This window comes from Camelus ferus, chromosome 14 (assembly GCF_009834535.1).
Source record: "Camelus ferus isolate YT-003-E chromosome 14, BCGSAC_Cfer_1.0, whole genome shotgun sequence".
Lineage (NCBI taxonomy): Eukaryota > Metazoa > Chordata > Mammalia > Artiodactyla > Camelidae > Camelus > Camelus ferus.
Window position 1 is genome coordinate 28,404,826 of NC_045709.1, and position 20,866 is coordinate 28,425,691.

A 20,866-nucleotide genomic window follows, 5' to 3' on the forward strand; every position below is an offset into this window, starting at 1 on the left:
TATTGTATGTTTGTTTCTTTGAATACAGATTCAGTCAATGAAAAAGGAGTCATGATAGGAGACATTTAAACCGTGGAAGATTTATAAACCCTCTAACTCCATTATATTCACAGGACCTGACAGAAAGACTAACTACAGACCACAGAGCTGACTGCGTGTGTGGTGTAATCTATGCGCTCTGCACAGTCTGCAGGGGGAGCCATCGGCCCCAGTGACTCAAGCCCTCAGGCTCCAGCTTGGAGCAGAAACCGCTGCGTTCTTAAGAGCAAGTCCTTGGCAACAGTGGAGCCTATTGCAAAAGTTCTTTTTCTTTTTTTATTGAAAACCAGTAATTTACATTTCGATTTTCCCATCTTTTTTGAGATGTAATTGACATGTGACATCTGTAATTTTAAGACATACAAAGTGTCAGTTTGATACACTGAAATATTGCAAAGGCATTACCACCATAGTCTTAGCTAACACCTTCAGCATGTCATATAATTTCTTTTTTGTGGTGAGGACATTTAAGATTTATCTTCAGCAACTTTAACTGTACAATACGGTATGAATAACTATGATCACTATGCTGTACGTTTATCCCTCAGAACTTTTTCCTCTTATAACTGGGAGGTTTACATTTTGACTGACGTCTCCCATTTCCCCTAACCCAGCAACCACCCTTCTGCACTCTGTTTCTCTGAGTTCAGTGTTTTTAGATTCCACGTATAAGTGATATGATACAGCATTTGCTTTTGATATACTGGCATCCTGTAGATTTTGCTCATCAAATCACGTTCGTTTGATGATCTCTACAACTTTGCATGGTACAGTGAACTTGGTTCCCAGATATACATGGTCTCATACTCCATGTACTTTTTCACTTTGACAAAAAACCGCTGTAGATGGTATGTCATTCCCAGTTCCATCGTTATAACTAGTTTCTGTAATAGTTTCTGAAAACCACTCCCTACTGGGTGCTCTGTCTACAGTGAGAAAAAACACAGAGATTTAAAAAACAAATGGAAATACCTGAGCTATATCTGAAATAGAAATAGTTTCTGCTGGTGGAGAGTAATTTGTTAATTGCATATCGACACTCTACCTGGACAGATGGATTTATAAATATCTGCGGTGAAAGCGGCCCCAGAGTTTAGTATAGAATATTTCTCTTTTGTCAGTAGCTTAGCTCTGAGGTAAGCAGGCAAATTCATCAGAGACAGAGCATCAGTGAGATGGAGTAATCGTTCTAGGAGAAACTCATGGGCATATTTCAGATCTCATTCCATGAATCACAGCGGCGCCTCCTATGGAGAGGAAGTGTCATTCCCGTTGCACACGCCGGAACTGACTCGCAGCCAGGAGGGAGATGGGGGCTTGGCTGACTCAATCATCCAGGATCGCTCTAGGAGCAGAACCCAAGGGATCGGGTTTCAACTTGATTTCTGCTCAGCAGGTCGGAGCCTTACCCAGACCCTCAGTGTAGCCCCTGTGGAGCAGAATGCTTCAGTTCTTCTCATGGGATTTGAGTGTTCGGTGTAAGAGTAAGGGTGACAGGTCAGAGAGCCTGGCGTCACATTCAGGCAGGCCCGGGTTAAATGTTTACCGTCCCCAAGGAACCAGAACACCTAGAAGCAGAAAGAAATAGCGCAGCAACTGTAATAGGGGAAACAACAATATAGCCACTTAAAGCGAGAGCCTGTCAGCGTGGCACTTACAGCAACGGGGCCAGCCACCGCGCAGAACCGCGCTTCTGATGACTCAACAATCCTCTCTCTGCGATTTTACTTCAGTCTCATTTAGCTTAAGAGTTCACCAAACAGGATTATTTTACTGTCTTGTTTCTCACCTTCTTGACAGAAATTAGAACATTCAACATTGTCACTAATAAAAAATATGAACCCGCATGTCCCTGTAATTCTTTTAACCTTAAGGAAACTTAATGATACTAGAAAATGTTTATCAAGTCAAAACTATAGTAAGAAAATACTCTTATCAACCTGGAAATATGCGAACTACCTAATAGTGGACTGCTGTGTTAACACTGCAATTTAGGACTGAAGAATCTGGTGGAATTTCAGGGGAGGTTGAGGCAGTCAGACGTAATCACTCACTTGAAGGTCAGCCAGAACACCGCATACCCTCCATGATGGGAGGGATCGGCGGCAAAGCGCTCAGCACCAGGAGCCAGTCTGCTCTTAGCCACGTGTTCCGCTTGGCAGAGTGAGGCTTCAAGGGTTGTCCATCAAGTGTGCGCCGTATTTGAGCTCACAGTAAGCGTGGTGCCGTGAAAGCTATGATGAGGTGAATGGCAGGAGTCCTTCCCACTGAACTGAAAAGAGAGAGAAGGAGGGAGAGAGAAGCAGACAGAGAGGGGAGAGTGAAGGAGCAGAAAGGATTACTTCTAAGGGACCTAAAATTTCTCTTCAAATAAACCAAAAACATTTTGGAAAACGCAGAAATACACAGAGACGGTGATTAATTGCGATGAAGGGAAGCTTTGAGTTAGTGTCATGGGCAAACTCCTCTCATGCCCTCCCTGCACAAGACTGTGCTAGATTTCTCTACCACATGGTTCTGCAGGACGGGACCATCAGAGGAAGAATGAGGTCAAGCTGGAAATACACTCGATCCTTTGGAGCCGACATCTGGCATGATTTACTGGCTGCGTGTCCTTATGTACTGAACATATACACTGGTTGCCATTTTATACCCCCAGTGTTCCAAGGGAAGATGGTGGACAAGAAAGCTTATGCGCAGGGTTCTTACTGCTGTGAGAAAGTCGTTTTGTGCAACCATATCAGAAGCCGCTGCCCATCTACCTGGGAATCCATGGATAGGGAACACATCCTCTGGTTGATAAAGGTGAAAAAAAAGGCTGCAGATAAAAAGTCTAGAATCCTGGTGAATATTTGTGAACAACAAGAATTGCAAGGCTGGAGGTTTTTCTGTTCCTCTTAGAATTTCCAGAGACACATACAATTAGAGATTACCCTGTCTCATTCAAACAATAGCACATCGTTTCCCACATACACTGTCTCTATAGCATGTGATGGCTTTTTGTGGCTCAGGGTTGAAAGCCAGAGATATCAAGGGTATTTCCCGCTTGACCAAATCATCACCATTCTTTTGGAATCCCTCCTCTGGCTCACCATCAAATTATGGTTCCCGTGTGGACTTTGGACTTCAGTGATAAGCTTCCTGGCTAAGGGTTGGCAGCTTTTCTTTTTTTTTTCCTGTCCTAGAGGAGTGTTTTTTTTTTTTTTTTTTTTTTTGAACAGGTTTCAAACATCACAATTGGGGATTATTCCATTTTAAAGGCCCTACAAAGGCAACTGAAAGTGCCAGGGAAAAAGAAAATGCTGACTGATGTGTGCCTGATTACTTAATAATGAACACAAGAAGCAGGACGCCTGCTTCTTTCTAACTCCCTAGTCCGTTTCTGATTTGGGAAGTTTGACAAGAAAACAGGATGTCCAGGCATTAGAGCTTCTGAAATGTCCATATTGGCCTCCTCTGCAACAAATAGCTTCGGCTGCAGTAGTTTGGGTTAAGTCTTACCATACAACACGGCTACGTCAGAAGTGTAGACCGGACACACGAAGCACCCGCAGGCCCGCGGTCTTGCCCCCGTTCCGCCCGTAGCTCACGGTGGACCCAGAAGCAGCTCGCTCATTCGTGTCAGTCCGTGGCAGGACTCGATGACCTCTGAGAACCTTCCAGTGCAAATGCCCTGTGACTGTCTCTGGAATTCATTAGATGGTTAATATGTTTTCTTCTCCTTACAAATGTGACTTAAGTAAAAGATTGTATATTTGGCCATGATCTGATAAAGAAAAGCGCAAAGTGCGAAAGACTAGTTTACATTCCAAGGGAACCCAGGCTGAATTTTCTGTCATCCAGCTGCCTTCTTTCCCAAATCCTTGCTGATCGCCAGGGTCCAGTGTAGGGACGGTTTTGCTGTGAAGCAGTAAGATACTTTCTGATGGGGTAGATTGCTCCTACTGTCATTCCAGGTATGAGGCGAGGAGCCTCTTCTGGAGTGGCAATGCTAGGAAGAAAGAGCGGGGAGGATGGATGTAAGACGTATTTAGAAATAAATCATCAAGACTTCGCCGCTGTTGCCACATCTGAGCCCATCTCCAGACTGTCCACCTTGCTTCCTTCCCACCCCGTACACGCTAATCCTCAGGCTCCGCCCCCAGGGCCCTGGCACAGTGAAGGGCACCAGCCAGCCCCGCGAGCTGCACCTCGCATCCCGCGCCTCCGCGCCCCCACCGCCTCACCCGACGGCTGCAGAAGGGGTCCTGGGGTCTCCTGCTTTCCACTCTTGTCCTGGCGCTGATCCATTTCCCACACCACAGCCAGACGGTCTGTTCATAAGTGTAAGTTAGACTATGTCCACCGCCACTGAGAACTCGAGGGTCTTTCCTTTGCACTGTGACAAAACTGGCCCTTCGGCCCTCTGACCCATGGCCCCCACCCTCCGGCCGCTCCCCTCCCTCGCCGCCCCTGGAGCGCTCTGCGCGCGCTGTGGACGGCTGGCTTCTTCCGGCTGCGTCCGGCCTCCGCTGGAATCTCCTTTCTCCACAGAGGGTCCCCCGCCCTGTCTTAATTTAGGTCCTCCTGTGTCGTCTGTCTCCGCCCCGCTCCGCGGCCCTTATCACAACCTGCGAGTAGCTGTTAGAGTGTTTGTGTTCCTTCGTTACTATTTGCTCGATGCGAGCAGGGATCACGCTTGTCTTTGTTGTGGAATATTCTAGTATGTATGGGTTGAACGAGTAAATAATTATGTGAACAAAATGCACCTCCCGGTTTAGGTACCTGCGCCAAGCACTTCTAAGAATGAAATACAGCGAAGTTTCCATGCGAGCAGGCGAGCACACGGGTGCTGGGGCGCTGCGGCTGTTCCGAGTGGCGGCGGGGGAGCGCTGGCCACCTACCCGGTGCTGGGGCGGGAGCGCTGGGGAGGAGGAGGAGGAGGAGGTGCAGGCGGTGGCAGGACAGCTGCAGCAGAGCCCCCCGCGCTTCCGGGCTCCTTTCCGCTTGCCACTCCCGGGCTGCTCTGTCTGCCAGGCCTTCCGCCTAACGGTTCTCTGGGAAGACAGCTGAATGCAGTCAGCGGATTGCACTTAAGTGATTCCTTTCATCTGGCATTTTTAAAAAAGGGCTCTCTATCACAAAGTATACCTGGATTGCTTCCTCAAATGGAAAGCAGGGCTTTCCAAATTTGCTTGGTTAAATTTAGAGGGACCCAAATATATTCAAATTCAAGGAAGCATAATTTAAAATGTAAAACACCTGATTTATTTGGGTTATTAAATCTCGTGCCAAATGGAATGTGTCTGTCATGGATATATCTTGCTCAATGTGTCCTTAATTGTATGTACTGGGGAAATCTGACTTCGTATATACCCTGGCATTTCCATGTTAAAAGAAATTTTTCAGAATGACTAAGCTCCTTACCATACATGGAACGAACAATAATTGCTCTGTAAAAACTTTTGCTTTTCCATACTTAGATGTTTCATTTCTGTATTTCTACCCTTGGGTGACATCTGACTATAAATCCAGTTTTTTGTTTTGTTTTGTTTTTTTTTGCAGTCCAGGAAGAGGTGGACACAGCAAAGTGCTCTCAGAATTGTTTTTGCTGCCCCTACCCTCCCCCCATCGGCTGCAGTGGGAGGGCTCCTGGCAGCCTGGGTCCTGGCTTGTCCTTTTACTTCTGTCACTGTTCCCGGTGACCCCAGAGCACTGTGCGTCTTCTCATATGTCAGCCTGTCTGGCATTTGTTCTACAAAGGATGGGTGAAATAGCAGCTTCTGACATTTGCTCTGGACTAGAGGAAGGGAAAGGAAGCATCTTGTTATCCAGGTAGCAGGTAGGTTCTCAGAAGCTTTCCCTGAATTCTGTTTCAAAACCAAATTTGTATTCAGCTTTCAGTTAACATCTTTCCATCAAAAAAGAGAAGATCAGTGGCTTTGAAAGATACATTAAAAAAAAATCTGGTTACAACATGTAGGGCAAAAAAATGCTCAGCACTTGTTGAACTAAAACCAGCAAATGCTGCTGGGTTATTGTTCAGTATGACAACATCAGTGTGACTGGGAGATTTCTTCCCAGGAGCGTGATTCCACGTATGAGATCGCTCATATGAGGAATCCAGAAAAAAAAAAAAAAAAAGAAAAAGACAAATGAACATAAATATAAAACAGAAACAGACTCAGACAGAGAATACAAACTTGTGGTTGCCAGAGGGGAGGGGGGTGCGAAGGGACAGACTGGGAGTTCGAAATTTGTAGATACTGACAGATAGATATAGAATAGATAAACAAGATTATACTGTATAGCACGGGGAAACATATGCAAGATCTTGTGGTAGATCACTGTGATCTACAGTGAAAAAGGATATGACAATGAATATATGTATGTTCATGTATAACTGAAAAATTGTGCTCTACATTGGAAAATAACACAACACTGTAAACTGTCTATAATTCAGTAAAATAAAATTAAAAAAAAAAAAAACTCATGGACATAGAAAACAAATCATGGTTACCAAAAGGGAAAGGGTGAGGAAAGGATAGTTTAGGAGTTTGGGATTAACAGATACACACTATTATATATAAAAGAGATAAGCAACAAGGACCTACAGTGTAGCACAGGAAACTATATTCAATTTCTTATAATAACGTATAATGGAAAAGAATCTGAAAAGAAAAAATGTATTTGCATGTATATGTATAACTGGATCTCTTTTGCTATACACCTGAAAGTAACATCATAAATCAACTACACCTCAATAAAAAATTTTTTAAAAATCTGGTTACAGCATATAGGGCAACAAAATGCTTAGCACTTGTTGAACTAAAACTGGCAACTGCTGCTGGGTTGTTACTCAGTGTGACACCATCGGGTGACTGGGAGACTTCTTCCCAGGAGCGTGCAGGTCATCAGGCAGACGGACAGAATCAGGCACCTGTGCCCACTTTAAACCAAAGCACTGTGTGTGTGTGTGTGTGTGTGTGTGTGTGTGTTTTCTGGAATTTTAATCTTAACATTCAAATTTTCACTTTCTCTTCTTACAATCTTTCATTGTTGAAATAGATTCCAGGAAGTGTATGTCTTCTGGATGCAGGTGTAAACTCTCACATCTCCCCCTTCATCTTCATCAGTAGCATGGAAATCACACGAGAAAGCAGCTGGCATTTACTGAACATCCTCTGTGTAACAGGAACTTTAGATGCATTTGCTCCATTAATCCTCACTACGGTCTTGCGTGGAGTGTATCAGTCTGCCACTTTACAGATTAGGACTTGACAGAGTGGGCAGTATGAAATCCCAAAGGACCGTGGGGCTTTAAATTGGGAAGGCTGGAATTTTAAACTCAGGCCATGAGAGACTTTATTTAAGAAGTACATTCCACTAAGCAGTTATCATACGCATGGCTGTCTTCTAGACAGAAGATGTAAGTGATAGCGTTCATCAGTCTTGAGATGGTTTATCATTTAACTGAGCAGAATGCACATCTGCCTTAAGAGAAAAATAGTCTGAGATCCTAATTTCTAAACGTAGATGGCTAGTATAAGCCACTGTTCCCCAGCTTTTTCATATTAGGGCACACAGAGAATCAGTGAGGCTGGCTTAAAAGGAAGTGGCTGGTCCCTGGGCTCCAGCCCACCACCTTGAGGGTGGGGGAGCAATAAACTGGCACCCTTTGGACCTACTTTCTGACTGATGACTGACAATTTCATATTATGGACCATGGTTACCAGAGGAATTGAAGGAGGGAGGGCTGTTTTATGATGCAGGGGGTGGGTTATGAAACGACAATGGGATGTGGACAAGAGGACAGTCGTGGAGACAATAATTAGGCAGGGGGAGTAAGTTGGTGAACCTGCAGGTGATGTGCTCAAGGTACAGAGAACAGGAAAGGAAGGTAGCTTTACTGAGTACTGACTGCAGACAAGCTCTGTGCTTTTATAGAAGTAGATGCCTTCATAGGTATGATTTTTATCCCTTGATGGGAAAAAGATAAATGCACAGAGTGGTAGCTGAACTGAGGGAGGAAGAAGAGGAAGATGATTTTATATAGGCTGATTTTTGAAATCTTGGCTTCATGTTTAGGTGCTGGTGGTTAGAAACTGTCTAGTAAAATAATCAATAAACAATCAAAAGTAAGAACAGAAAGGAGTTTTATTTGAGCCAAACTGAGAACTAGCCCGGAAACCCACTTCCCAGATCACTGTGAGAAACTGCTCCAGAGAAGCATGGTTTCCAGCACTGTTGTACATCTTGTCAGAACAAAGAACATTAAACGAGTCAAGGATACATTTCTTCAAGGTTTCACACACACACAAAAGACCAGCACGAACCCATATGTCCTTGGCACCTGGGAAGGGAGTCTTACCATCAAAGGAGGACCAGCATTGGCATCCCAGGAAGGAGGGACGTTTAATCTTTATTTTTAACGTGAACGTTCTTTACTTCTGGTCAGTGTGCTCCTTTCTTTAATAATTAAAGTAGATGGACAATGTATGTTAAATAGACCACAAACAGGTTATTTTAGCTAGCATAAAATTCACGTTAGCTCAGGTAGATGCCAGAATGACTTCCTTATATCTCAATATGTGAATTTTTTTTATCAAAATGAAAAGAGATATGGGATTGAAAAATAATGGAAGTTTCAAAAAGAAAAGCACTCCAGTATGTCAGAGTAGAAAAAGAAATTGTATGTGATCTGTGGACAAACTCCCATCTTTCTACAGAGAATAGAGAGTAAATTTATTTACTAAACATTCAAATGGTAGTTTTCTAATTTCCAGGCATGGTTTTAAGTGCTTTACCAATACTGACTCATCAAATCCTTGTAACTGCCTCCAGGGGAGGCTGCACTTGTTTTATTTTGTTTAAAAAAAAAAAAAATATATATATATAACATAAATATACCCTCTGTGTTACTCAGGTTCTGTAGAGAGTCAGACCTAACAGGTTATTTTATATATTATACACACACACACATACCTATACATAGACATATACATACGCATGGAGAGAGAGATTAATTTATTATTGTAAGGAATTGGTTCACACAAATATTTTCAAATATTTGCATATATATTCTATTCAGAAACAGTATGTATCATGGTTTCATTTCTATTTGAAGTTTATAAATGACAAAATACTGTATGTCGTACTGTATTTTCACTTAATTTATGGTTTTGAGATATTTTCATTTACATATATATACATTCCTTTGTTCACATTTTCTTATTCATCCACTTAGATGAATAGATATCTAGGCTATTTCTGATTGTTTTGTTTGTGTAAATAATAGTGCAGCAGACAATCTTCTATAAGCCTCCGATCTCACTTTGCAGTCTGAATGTTTCTCCCACGTACCCTCCTGCAAGGAACACGGATCGGTCGTATACAGCGCACATACCTTCAGTGATATCGATGTTGCCAAGTTGCAAGCCGCAGCAGCCGAGCCTGTTTCTTCTCCACTAACACTGCCTGTGATTTCTTCTTTCCACATAGCTTCATCAGCATTTAATTTTTCAGACCATTTACATTTGAGTAAATCTGAGAGCAGAAAGAGAATCTCATTCTGGCTTTAATTTGCATTTCCTTCATTACTTATGAGTCAATTATCTGTCATATCTCTACCATCATCATTACTATCTCTTCTCTTTTGATATTTGAGTCTCCTAGTCTATTTTCCTCTGCTAATTTCTTCTTCCTTTTTCAAAAATTGATTTTTTAGGAATACTTACACACACACACCCATACGCATGCACATGTATATATCCATCAATTTAGATAAATACAGATACATTTGTGATAATTGTTTGTTACGTATATGCAAATATTTTCTTCAAGTGTGTTTTAAATCTGTGATGTTCTTTGACAACAGTTTGCTAAGACTTTTGTTTAAAGGAATGGAATTTTATGGAATGCTTTTTTTTTCTGAATCAATTGACATGATCATGTGATGTTTCTCCTTTAATTTATAAATGTGGTTAATTACATTATGTATAAACTTTATATATATATATATATATATATATATATATATATATATGTATATAATACAATATATTCCTTGCTTGCATCCCTAGAATTAGATGTATATCACCAGGAACAGCCTCCACCCACCACCCAGTCACAACACTGATGCAGGTTTCATGTTTTCTGACATGACAACACCCCGCTTTTAGAAACAGAATCTGTCCTGGAATGTCTTCCTGCACACCAAGCCACCTGGAGCCTAATCTGCCACAGGAGTATTTATTCTGCTCTAAATCTGCAGGTTGGGTAGGGGTCTGTAGTTTCGGTTCATCTCTGCTCCACTTGGCATCAGCTGAGCTGGCTTGAGAGGAGCCTAGAATTGTCTGGACAGACTCTTGTTCACATACCTGGAGACTGATACTGGCTGTTCATGGGACCTCAGCTGGAGCGGCTGGTCAGAGCACTAACGTGGTCTCTGCTCATGGCCCAGGCTTCTTTGAAACATGGTGGGTGAATTCCAGGGCAGGAACCCCAAGAGAGAGCCCCCTCGAAGCCATGCCACCTTTTACTGCTTACTCTCAGAAGCCAGGCAATCTCACCTCCAGCACATTCTGTTCATCAGGAGAAGACGCAGAGGTCAGTCCATACTCAGAGGGAGAGAAATTATGTTGACATCCGTGAATGGGAGAAATGTCAAACAATATGCAGATATGTTTTAAAACAATATGAAATGGACAATAAGGAAAGTACAGAGTTTCACAAAAGCAACAGTCCAATGTTTCAGTGTAGACAGAGGTCCCTGGAAAAACCCCCATCCTTCTGAAGAGAAAAATTAAGGGATTTTACTTTATTGAATAATTTTTTTCTGTGTACAGGTATGGTTCTAAGTGCTTTACAAGTTCTGTTCAACAAATCTTCCTAAAGCCCTATGAGTTAGGGTCTGTGATAATTCCTATTTTAAAGATGTGGAAAGTGAGACAAGGGTGGTTAAATAAATCGCCCAGGGTTACACAGCTAGTAAGTCTGACAGCTGCTCAGACCTGTAAGGTCTGACTCCAGACTCTGGGTTTTTATCACATCATTATTTTGCCTGTGCAGTAGAGACAGACTAGGTCAGGGAGGGCGTGAGGGAGCTATGTGTTTGTCCTTAGTGTGCCAATGGAATCGAGTGAACCAACTCTGTTTATTTTAATTGTTTTTATTTGGGACTTCTTTCTCTTTAAAAAGAAAAGTACAAATTATCCTGACCTGAAATTTTTCCACTTTACTACTAGTTTCCAAAAACTAGCCTCTGGTATTGTTGAAAATCTCTTCTATTTTTGCTATCTAATTCATTAAATCAGTATTTCTTTTCATTATGCATTTCTTTGTTCTTCCTTTGGGTTATCCATATGATTATTTTTCCAGCCTTTGGAATCAAATGCTTAGCTTATTTATTTATAACCTTTTTTATATTCCACAAATTCATTCAAGCTGATGAATTTCTAAGACCAGTGTAGCAATATGCAGTATTCTTGTTGTTTACATCTAAATAGTTGGTAAGCACATTATAGTTTTCTCGTGGCTCTCTTTTTTTGTTGATACACCTCAGAAACCTCCAGCCTTATTGTAATGACAGTTTACACATTATAGGCCCTCAGGAAAACTGCCCAGGTACAGTGAACTAAATATAATAAGATTCAGCTGCCAGAGTAACAGAGAAGGAATTACCTACAGTTACAAATGGACTGGGGCAGAACAAAGTTCAAACAGTGCCTTGTTAATTCAGCAAAGCTAGATTGTTACGAAATAGAACGAATCAATCCCAATAAGTTATTTCACTCTTCAGGATAGATAAAACGTGTTTTAGAAATCCAAATCGCTAGTACCTTACAGAAACATTACAGCAGAGAAAGCATGCACCAACCAACCCACTGACTGTTCAGCTTGGAAACAACATTTGTGTTAAGAAAGTAACAGTTTTAACTTGGATTTTGTTTTTATTTATCACTAAATATACTTTAAATGTTTCTTCTCACAAGATGTTAAGAAATATAAAATTGATAGGAAAATAGAGAATATTTTCTCGGGGAATAGTAGATCACATTTACTGCTTAATTTGGTCACTGTGAGCTTAGTGCCATTGTCATAGTTACAGTGGTAGCAGGGGTTACAAAATACTTGTCTTGGGGCTTTTTATTGTACAGGTGAGTTTAAGTAGTAGAAAACATGTTTTTCTCAAATTGCACATTTGCCTGCAGCATAAATATGAATAACGAATTATGTTCTTTAGGGCATGTCAAGAAATCTGTAAGAGATCTGACTGCTGAATACTAAAATTCAGACATCCCCAGATTTGTGTCCCTTGATGGATGATGATCTGAATGGTACAGCCTAGCTGAGTCTACACATGTTTTTGGAAGGAATAACTGGTGCATAAGAGGTAGCATTAGCTTCTCAGTGTGGGAACAGGTTGTCTGCTAGATAATGTTTCAACAAATGTTTTCTTCAACTAATATGTTTCACTGTGTGGAGGGGATGTTTCCCAGCAGCAATGACTCCATCCTGCGCTGCTTAATCAGAAACACCCCTGTCTAGCTCTCTAGAAACACACCATATGGGAAAACAAGCCATATTTTCAGCCCGTAGAACATTACAGTGTCATATGCACGTAAATGGAAATATCTAAGAAACACCAAGTTAGGATTTTTCCCTTCCTAGGAATACAGTCTTATTTTCTTTGACAAAGCATTTTTAATGGAACCTGTAGATAATATTCATAGGAAAAGCTAATAGAAATATTAAAAACAAAAACATTATAATATATAATTAAGTAAGCAGGCCTAATAATGAAGTTATTGCTGAGTATGCTGTGAATCTGCACAGCCAGGTCCTGAATCAGTAAACAGAAAGGTGGAAGATGTCTTTGCTTCTTTAGGGACAGTTGGCTATGATGCCCAGTTAGGCTGGAAAGGGGTCAGGAGGGCGTATTACACACTTCGGGCCATAAGCAGTAATAGCTTAAATTGTTTTGCTGGGAGAGAAGCACATCACGTTCTTATGATTTTGATTCAAGGAAAACACAGGATGTTATTAGTTGTGATTAGATGAAATGATGTCCTTGACTAAATGAACGTCATGCTTTGACCAACACTTTCTTTAAATCATCGTTTTGGGGGTAGCAGGACAAAGCAGTTTAGAGCCCATCGCTGGAGCCAAACTGTGATCAGACCCTGCAACCCAGTTGCCATGTGACCCTGGGCAAATTATGAAACTTCTAATTCTCAGTTTTGGCATTTGTGAACAGAGATGATACCTTAGCTGCTTTAAAGGGTACTATTTAAAAAAATGAGAATGTGCATGGAAAGTGTTTAGCATAGGCTCTGGCATGTGATAAGCACTCAGAAAGGGAAAGCTATCGTCATCATCGTGTGTAGCATTATTATTATCTCATGGCTAGCGGGACTGTGGCAGAGGAAGATGCCAGTTACGCTCCATGCCAGAATTCAGCCGTGATCCTGACGGCGCAGCAGACTTTCCAGACAACCAGACCATTGCTCATTGCCACCGAGTAACTGGGAGGTAGCACAGACACTGTTGTTAGGTAAATTCCATGCTAGAACTTAAATTTTTAATTAAAATATTCTGGAATATTAATGAGGAAACTTGCCATATTCTCCCTCTTTTCTCATCCCATGTTTTACTCCCAGTCTTAATTAGAGAGAATAATTTTCCTATTTGTCTTTTCAATGAAGTCTTCCAAAAGAATATCAAACATATAAACTAGCACGCATCCTAGACTGTTCTGAAATCAGCAATGTTTTGTTCAGATATGTTCCCCAAGAAATGAAAAATCCACTAATTCTGGTTGGAATTACATTGCTTTGAGTATTTTCATTTTGACTCTGAGTCTTCTAAAAACGTCTAATCATACAAATGAGAAAAAATTTTTTCTTAGTTCCTTAGAAAGAAAAAACAAACTACTGAAATCTAAATGTGGATAGAGAAGATGAGCAAATAGTCATTTGGATTAAGGGGCAACAATTTAAAATGTAGCCTCTCCATGACTCTAAACAGCAAAAAAAAAAAAAAAAAAAAAAAAAAAAAGCAATTTCAATGTGCTTGCATTTGGAGGCGAAGGAGGATGGTGAGGATGACTGGCAAGAAGGCAGCCTTCTGGGTGCAGTCGTTCCTGATCTGAAGGCCACTGTTGTAGGGTGTCTGGGGGAGGAGTCGTATTAGGATTTTAACTTTTGCCTGCTTGGATGCTTTTATGATGTCTTAGGCATTTTAGCTACTTGATTCATTTTTGTCTTCAAATATGGTTAGAGGAAAAATATATTTCTGGAAGATTTGAAATTGAGAATGACTTATTTCTCAGTTAAAATGAAAATCTTTGAGTTAAAACAGTCTCCTGCACGTGGCCCCCGTGTGTCACCTTCTGCTCCCCTCCTCCCGCTCCAGGGCAGGGCAGTGGAACAACCTTCCACTGAAGACTGGCTCCATTGATAGAATGTAAGTGGTCAGAGTGTCAAAACATGCAAAAAGCATGGCATTTTCAAAATAGATAACTGTGCTCACTAGAATCGCGCTGGCATTTGGAGTAACAGATGGAAACATAGAAAATGGAGCCCCGCACACAGATACCATGGCTCACTGGTCAACCCCACCACACTCAAAGGATTTTCATTTTCATCCTTGCTTTCTTCTTCAATTTAGTTTTTATGGTCAGATTTTAAGTTGCCTCTTTGTTAATGTGTTCATTACTGATCTGTTATTAAAAGGAAAGGAGTATACTTCAATGTGATACTAGTTAATCCATTTTTCTTTTATATTTGATATGTTGGCATATTTAAAAATAACCCTATATCATTGACTTCACACTGTGATATTTGCATGGTTATGACTTTAGTCTTTTCAGTCAGCAACAGTAACTCATTACTGCTTCAAAATTCTAAAAGGAATCCCTCATATTTGGCCAATTTTTCTTATTAACTTGAAAGTAAGTTCTTACATTTAAGCAGTTATGGATAGAGCATGGTAATCTTTCTCCTTGAGAAATGGACTGGTGCCTCTATAGATTTGTTACTAACAGAAAACAGAGTCATAGGCCCATAAATCACCTGGAAAATGTGAATAGAAAGTGCATTTTAATTAGAAATGGTTTGGCAATACCATTTCAGTAGCATTTAAATTTCACAGCTAATTATTAAGTTGCAAATATGTGCAGAAAAAAGGAAAATGATCATTTGGAATAATTTTATCGTTGCTTTCTACAACAATTAAGGAGCATTTTTTTTCTTCTTAAGAAATTTTATTAAGGAATGATTTTGAACTTAACCAAAATTTCTCTTCACAGACCAGAATGTGAGAAGAGAATCTGTAGTAAGAGCTGCTAAAACTATCCTGTCCTGTCCCTTCATCCTCTTAACAGGTCTCTTTGCCAAGTCAATTGTGTGGAATGAGCTTTGCTACATAATTACTGAGGAAGATGAGTTATGGAACATGCATGAATTGTCAGGTCTCTAATGGAACATGAGCATAGGGAATCATGTGTTCTCTTGTGTGTATGTTTTCTGGGCCTGCAAGGTTAACAGGAGCATTGGTGAGATGGTTGGATCCCTGAGAAAACTGGCAGCTATAAGCACATGAATTGCAAGGCTAGATACCAAGGAATAATTGAATGAATTCAACATAAATAATCATTTAATAGACTCAAACTAAATATTAAGTGAAATCTTTAAATATTCCTCAGATATTTAAAGATAAACTAGAATACAGTTGGAAATATGATGTATAACATTTAAGGAAAATAGGAATGTATTAGTAAGCCATGCCACTGTGATATAAACACCTGCATTATAGATCAGCATAATTTCTCATCTGATCTGCCTCAAAATTATTCATCATAGAGAAAACAGGTTTACCATGGTCCCTTTAAGAGGTGATAAAACACCACTTCATCACTTCAGGGAGGTTGAGTGACCCAGCTAGGAGTGGCAAAGTCACATCTAAAGAGATCTCAGATCTGATTCTGGTCTAGTGTGCCTTCTGTCTAAAAATTTTGTCTATTCTCAGCCCCTTTCCGACTGTAATGCTTGCAAAGCCTTCCTGTGTATAATTGGAGTATATTGATTTCAGGTTCGATTCTCACGGTTTCACAGTGATCAGAAATGAACAAACAGCAGATCGTCTTGTCCAATCTTGTCATTTAACCTGAGCACTGATGCTTTAGGAGTTTAAACCACTTGCACAAACAAGTTGCTCTTGAGGGCAAAAGCTGAGATTCACACCCAGGTCTCGTATCATCTACAGTTCAGAAGTGTTTCTGTATAATCAAACAATATGAACCTTACTCTGAAGGAATTGTCCAATTCTTGTTGTTGATTTATAAGAAAAAAAATGTTTAAGGAAATAATAGGGAGCTTGTGTCATTAAAAAAAGAAGGGGGAGAGGAAGGAAGGAAGGAAAGAAAAAAGGAAAGAAAGAAGGAAGACAGGCTCAGTAATTCACTCTGGACAAAACTGACATTGATCTAAAGTCAGATTGTAACTCATAGCTAAGGATTTATCTGTATGAAGAAACAACTTTGGTTCCACCTTTCCTAGGCAAAGGAGGTTTTTTATCTTTGTTTTTTGTGTTGTTTCATGTCTTTCTATGTGTTTGTACATGTATTTTATTTTGTTTTTATCCTGGAAGCTCCAAAACAGTGCTGAAGAAAAATGAAAATGCCATAAACTAGTTGTGAATGAGGTACTGCATCTGTTCTTCAGAAAGCATGATGAAGACATTAGCTTTTTAAGGATATTCATGCATTTTGAGAAATTGTAATCAGAAGGTCATAATAATTTAGTTAATAGCAAACAACCAAAGCCTCTTATCTTAGTAAAAAATGGGAGTGCTAATGTAACCAGGCAGGACCCTATTGTCATTGGTGACCATCTGATATCTGCAACGGTGTTTGTAAATGCCTGACTGTATAGTATTTTAAAGAGTTTTTCTCATACTCTTGCTGACCAGGGTTAGGCTGGAAAGGAGGGAGGTTTGAGTGGTCCACTCAACCCCCTTGTGGGGGAATCATGCCCAGTGCTCTGCTCCTGACCCCAGTGCCCTGCTCCTGACCCCAGTGCCCTGCTCCTGGCCCCAGTGCTCTCCTTTTAACCCCAGTGCCCTCCTCTTGACTCCTTGTGGTTTCCTTGTATCCTGTTGTTCAAGCTGCAGGTCCCAGCCTGCAGTCCGAGGTCCCAGGCCTGCTTAAAAGGCTAACAGCATTTATCCACCTGACTTTAAACTGTACAAGTTTTTCTCTAGAGTGCTTTTCCATGGAGCCCCTTCCTATGCATCCTTTGTTCTTGGTACAAGAATATTAAGAGATTCCCAAAGCTGGAGGTGAACTTCTTACCCAGAAGAGGGAAGTTGACCACTGCTTCTGCAAAAAAAAGAACAATTTTGCAACAGTTTGTTACTCTGTATGCTATCTCTGTGGAAACTAGCTCTTGAACTTTTACTATAAAACCCCCTGCCTTCTGTCCCCAGCAGGCTCACAGTCTTAGAGGCGTTAGCCCACTGTGACCTCCTTTGCCTGGCAAATAAATGAAATAAAGTTGCCTTTTCTACCTTATCCAAAACTCTGTCCTCAAGTCTCAATTTGGTAAGCAAGTTATGGAGGCCATGTTTCGGCAACACTAACCCTATTTGAATTAATCTAGGAAATGGCTCTAGAGGCTAACTGAAGTCTTTCTAGGGGACAGAGATGGTGTTGGAAGAGAGATTGGATGTATAACTTTACAAAGTAATTTCATCTCTCTAGGCCTCACCTCCTCAACCGAAAAAAAAAAAAAAAGTGGATGAAGTAATCTATAAGATTATTTCCAAGTTCCCAAATTAGCATTTCTGTATTATAGAGTGAATTCTTGCATTAGAATTCATCTTCCCTCTCTCCTTCCTGGTTGGCACCTGCCCAGCCCATCTTGCTGTTATCTCTAGCCTAGAATAGTGTGTTAGCCTCCTCACAGGATCTTCACAATCTTGGGGAAGTGGGAGGGAACTCGCTTGGGAAGGAGCCTGTACATTCTGGGGAGAATATGGACATGCTAAATTTGATATGCTCATCAGGCACCCAATAATGCTATCTTGGCAACTGAATGTGTGAAGATCGTGTTCAAGGACAGAGTTCAGAACTAGAGATATCTATTTGGGAAACTCTGGCCTATTGTATTGATTTAAAACTATGAGACCGTAATTATCTAAAGGGTTGGTATAGACATTTAAGGACTCCACCTTGGTTACCCAAGTATTCAGACAGTGGAAGATAAGGAAATTCAACAAACAGAAAGTATGGAATTGTTGCAAACATGAAGGCAGAGAACCAAGAGTGACTGCTGCCCATAATATAAATTTAGACAAAATGGAAATCACATGTCTGTGAAAAATTAGGATTTTGTGTGTGTCCCCATAAAGCAATCTGGACAGATAGCAAAATGGTCACAGTAGTTTGCAACATGTAGGTGAAAGAACATAGAGTTTTGTAGACATTTTACCTTGTCTTTTATTTATTATCATATTGATTGATTTTTAAAAACAATTATACATTATTTTTACAATTAGCACAAAAGCTCCTTTCCTTAAAAAAAAAAATCAGGCAAGCTTCTCATAGTCTCAGTCTCAGGATAAATTTCTACTCTTGTTTTTCATTGTATTCAACTACCTAACATTGACTATTTTTATTTTGTAAGCATTTGTATGTTTTCCCTAGAAGAAAGCCATTTGCACAGTTCAATACCCTTTATGTTACCTCTATTATTTATAAGAACAAAAGCTCTGGAAAGAAAGAATTTTCATGAATATGAGATGGATAGTCTCAGCTGAACCTTAATATACACACCAAAACTCATGCATTTTCAGTCTTTATTATGTAAAGACAGGTTTGGAATGAGTGATGATGTGGGAGATGAGGTGCTAAATAGGAGAATATACTGTAGAAGTCTCTCAAATCTTGCACCAAAAGCATAATTTAAACCGTCTCTGCCTAATCCACCTTGTCTACGTGTACCAGAGAGCTGTGAGTATGTGTGCATGTGCGTGTACGTGTGCATGTGTGTGCGTGGTCACCCATGTCTCCAGGCATGAAGGCAGTAACATGCTGCTTTATGCTAGTATCTTTGATCGTAAGTAGACCTTTTCAGGGACTGACTTGAAGAATCTGTTTGTTCATGTTGTCTACAAGAACACTTCTCATATTCTCAGAGGGCAAATATGAAAAGGAGCTCCTCTCAATATATGCAAAATATCATTAAAGTTTATCTCAATTTAAATATAGATGAAAATATCTCAAGCAAATGCCAAATTGAGACAGAACAAATAGAGTCACATGCCTAGAAAAGCAAACCACCATTGCCACTTCAAGTGATGCAAGTTGACTTCAAAAGTTCAGCTGCTTAAAAGAACAGGCACAATGTCTTTCCCTGAGATAAGTATAACAGTGGGCATATTGCCAATTTGGGAAACAAAGCAATACACAGGAAGGGAAATTGCCCATTCCTATGAGGAGGCACCTAAACTGCTTTAGAGAATGTGACTAGCACGGTTATCCCCCTGACGAGACTGACAGAGACCTTCGTATTCACCAGGCACCTGCTACCTTGTATTTGCCGAGGTGTTTTCTCTTGGATCACTCCTTCTCTGATTGCCTTCAAAGCCTGACCTCTTACACATTCCATGTGCACACACACACCCCCCTGCCCCTCCCACATGCACATGCGGGCACCGCCACTCCCACAGTCTGAATTTTAGCAGTTTCCAGCCCACAGTCTTTAATACTACTCATTTTGTTTATTAGCTAAGTAGCTACTAGCTAAATGTCTACATTGAAGTCCCAGCAATACCCAGAAAATACGCAGAAAAGCAGATGGTGCACTTTGCCATTAAGGGGAGAACGGCAGAAAAGAGTGGCAGGCAGGTCACGTGACTGTCTGGGAGTGGGCTCTTCCTCTTCTGTGTGTTGAAATGGGCTTAGTTCTTCGAGCCTTCATTTTCCGGTTATTTGGGATTGTTCTGTGTTTTCTCTCACACACTACTCATGGTCACGGATGATGCATACAACAACTGTCTCAGCCTGGACATGTTGATCAGTTTTGCATGTATCTTCTTAAATAGCGATTATTGGGGAAATACGGCAATGAGAAAACATGCCTTAGAAATGTGCCTATTCTTCCTTATATAAAAATAAAATTGGCCATGGTAACGCACTTAGTACCAGCTATTTTGGGTTGTCATGACATGGAGTCAGTGAAGATGATAGAAAGCATAAAAATCCAGGCAATGAGAGAAAAACTTCTCTCAGAGATCTAAACTATGGCCGTTTTTAGTGAATCCACAGGAAATAGGAGAAACCTCCTTCAGGCAATGTTAATATACTAAAGTTTGTGGACAAGAGAGGAGCAATGCCTTGAATTTGTTCTTATTGTTTAGATTGTTCTGTGCAAGAGTAATTTTTCTTAGAGCCACAGTGTGTTCTCATTATGTCCTAGATTCAATGTATTCCAATTAAAAGGGAACATTTTTCCCTGGTTACGAACAAAGAGACAGTTTAAAAAATACTATGATGCAATTTTGGTTGAAAACGCAGAAGGATTTCTGTTCCCCTAACTGTGACCTACTGCACTTCAGGGACATGGGTGACTATCTTGGCAGCTCCGGTGTTCCTGGAATGGTGTGTGTGTGTGTGTGTGTGTGTGTGAAAATGATAACAGGCTAATTATTCTCTGGATCATCTACGATTTTAAACAATATGATGGTAAAAGGTAATGACCTATGGCCTCAGCGTTCATGGAGAGTATAATGCATACTTTTTTTCTTTTTTTGCCAAGATTTTCTAACTTCCAACAGAGTTGCCATT

The 20,866-nt window shown here is 40.6% G+C and overlaps 1 protein-coding gene and 1 long non-coding RNA gene across 2 annotated transcripts in view; one reads left to right on the forward strand and one right to left on the reverse strand.

Annotated features, from left to right (window-relative positions):
• FAM155A (family with sequence similarity 155 member A) overlaps positions 1-20,866 on the forward strand; it is a 536,157-nt gene that overhangs the window by 205,754 nt on the left and 309,537 nt on the right. The window lies entirely within an intron of this gene.
• Positions 685-3,516, reverse strand: LOC106731132. The gene is made up of 3 exons (XR_004325867.1): positions 2,094-3,516; positions 1,698-1,828; positions 685-1,607 (listed from the first exon to the last, which is right to left on the reverse strand). It is a non-coding gene; the product is annotated as an uncharacterized LOC106731132 (long non-coding RNA).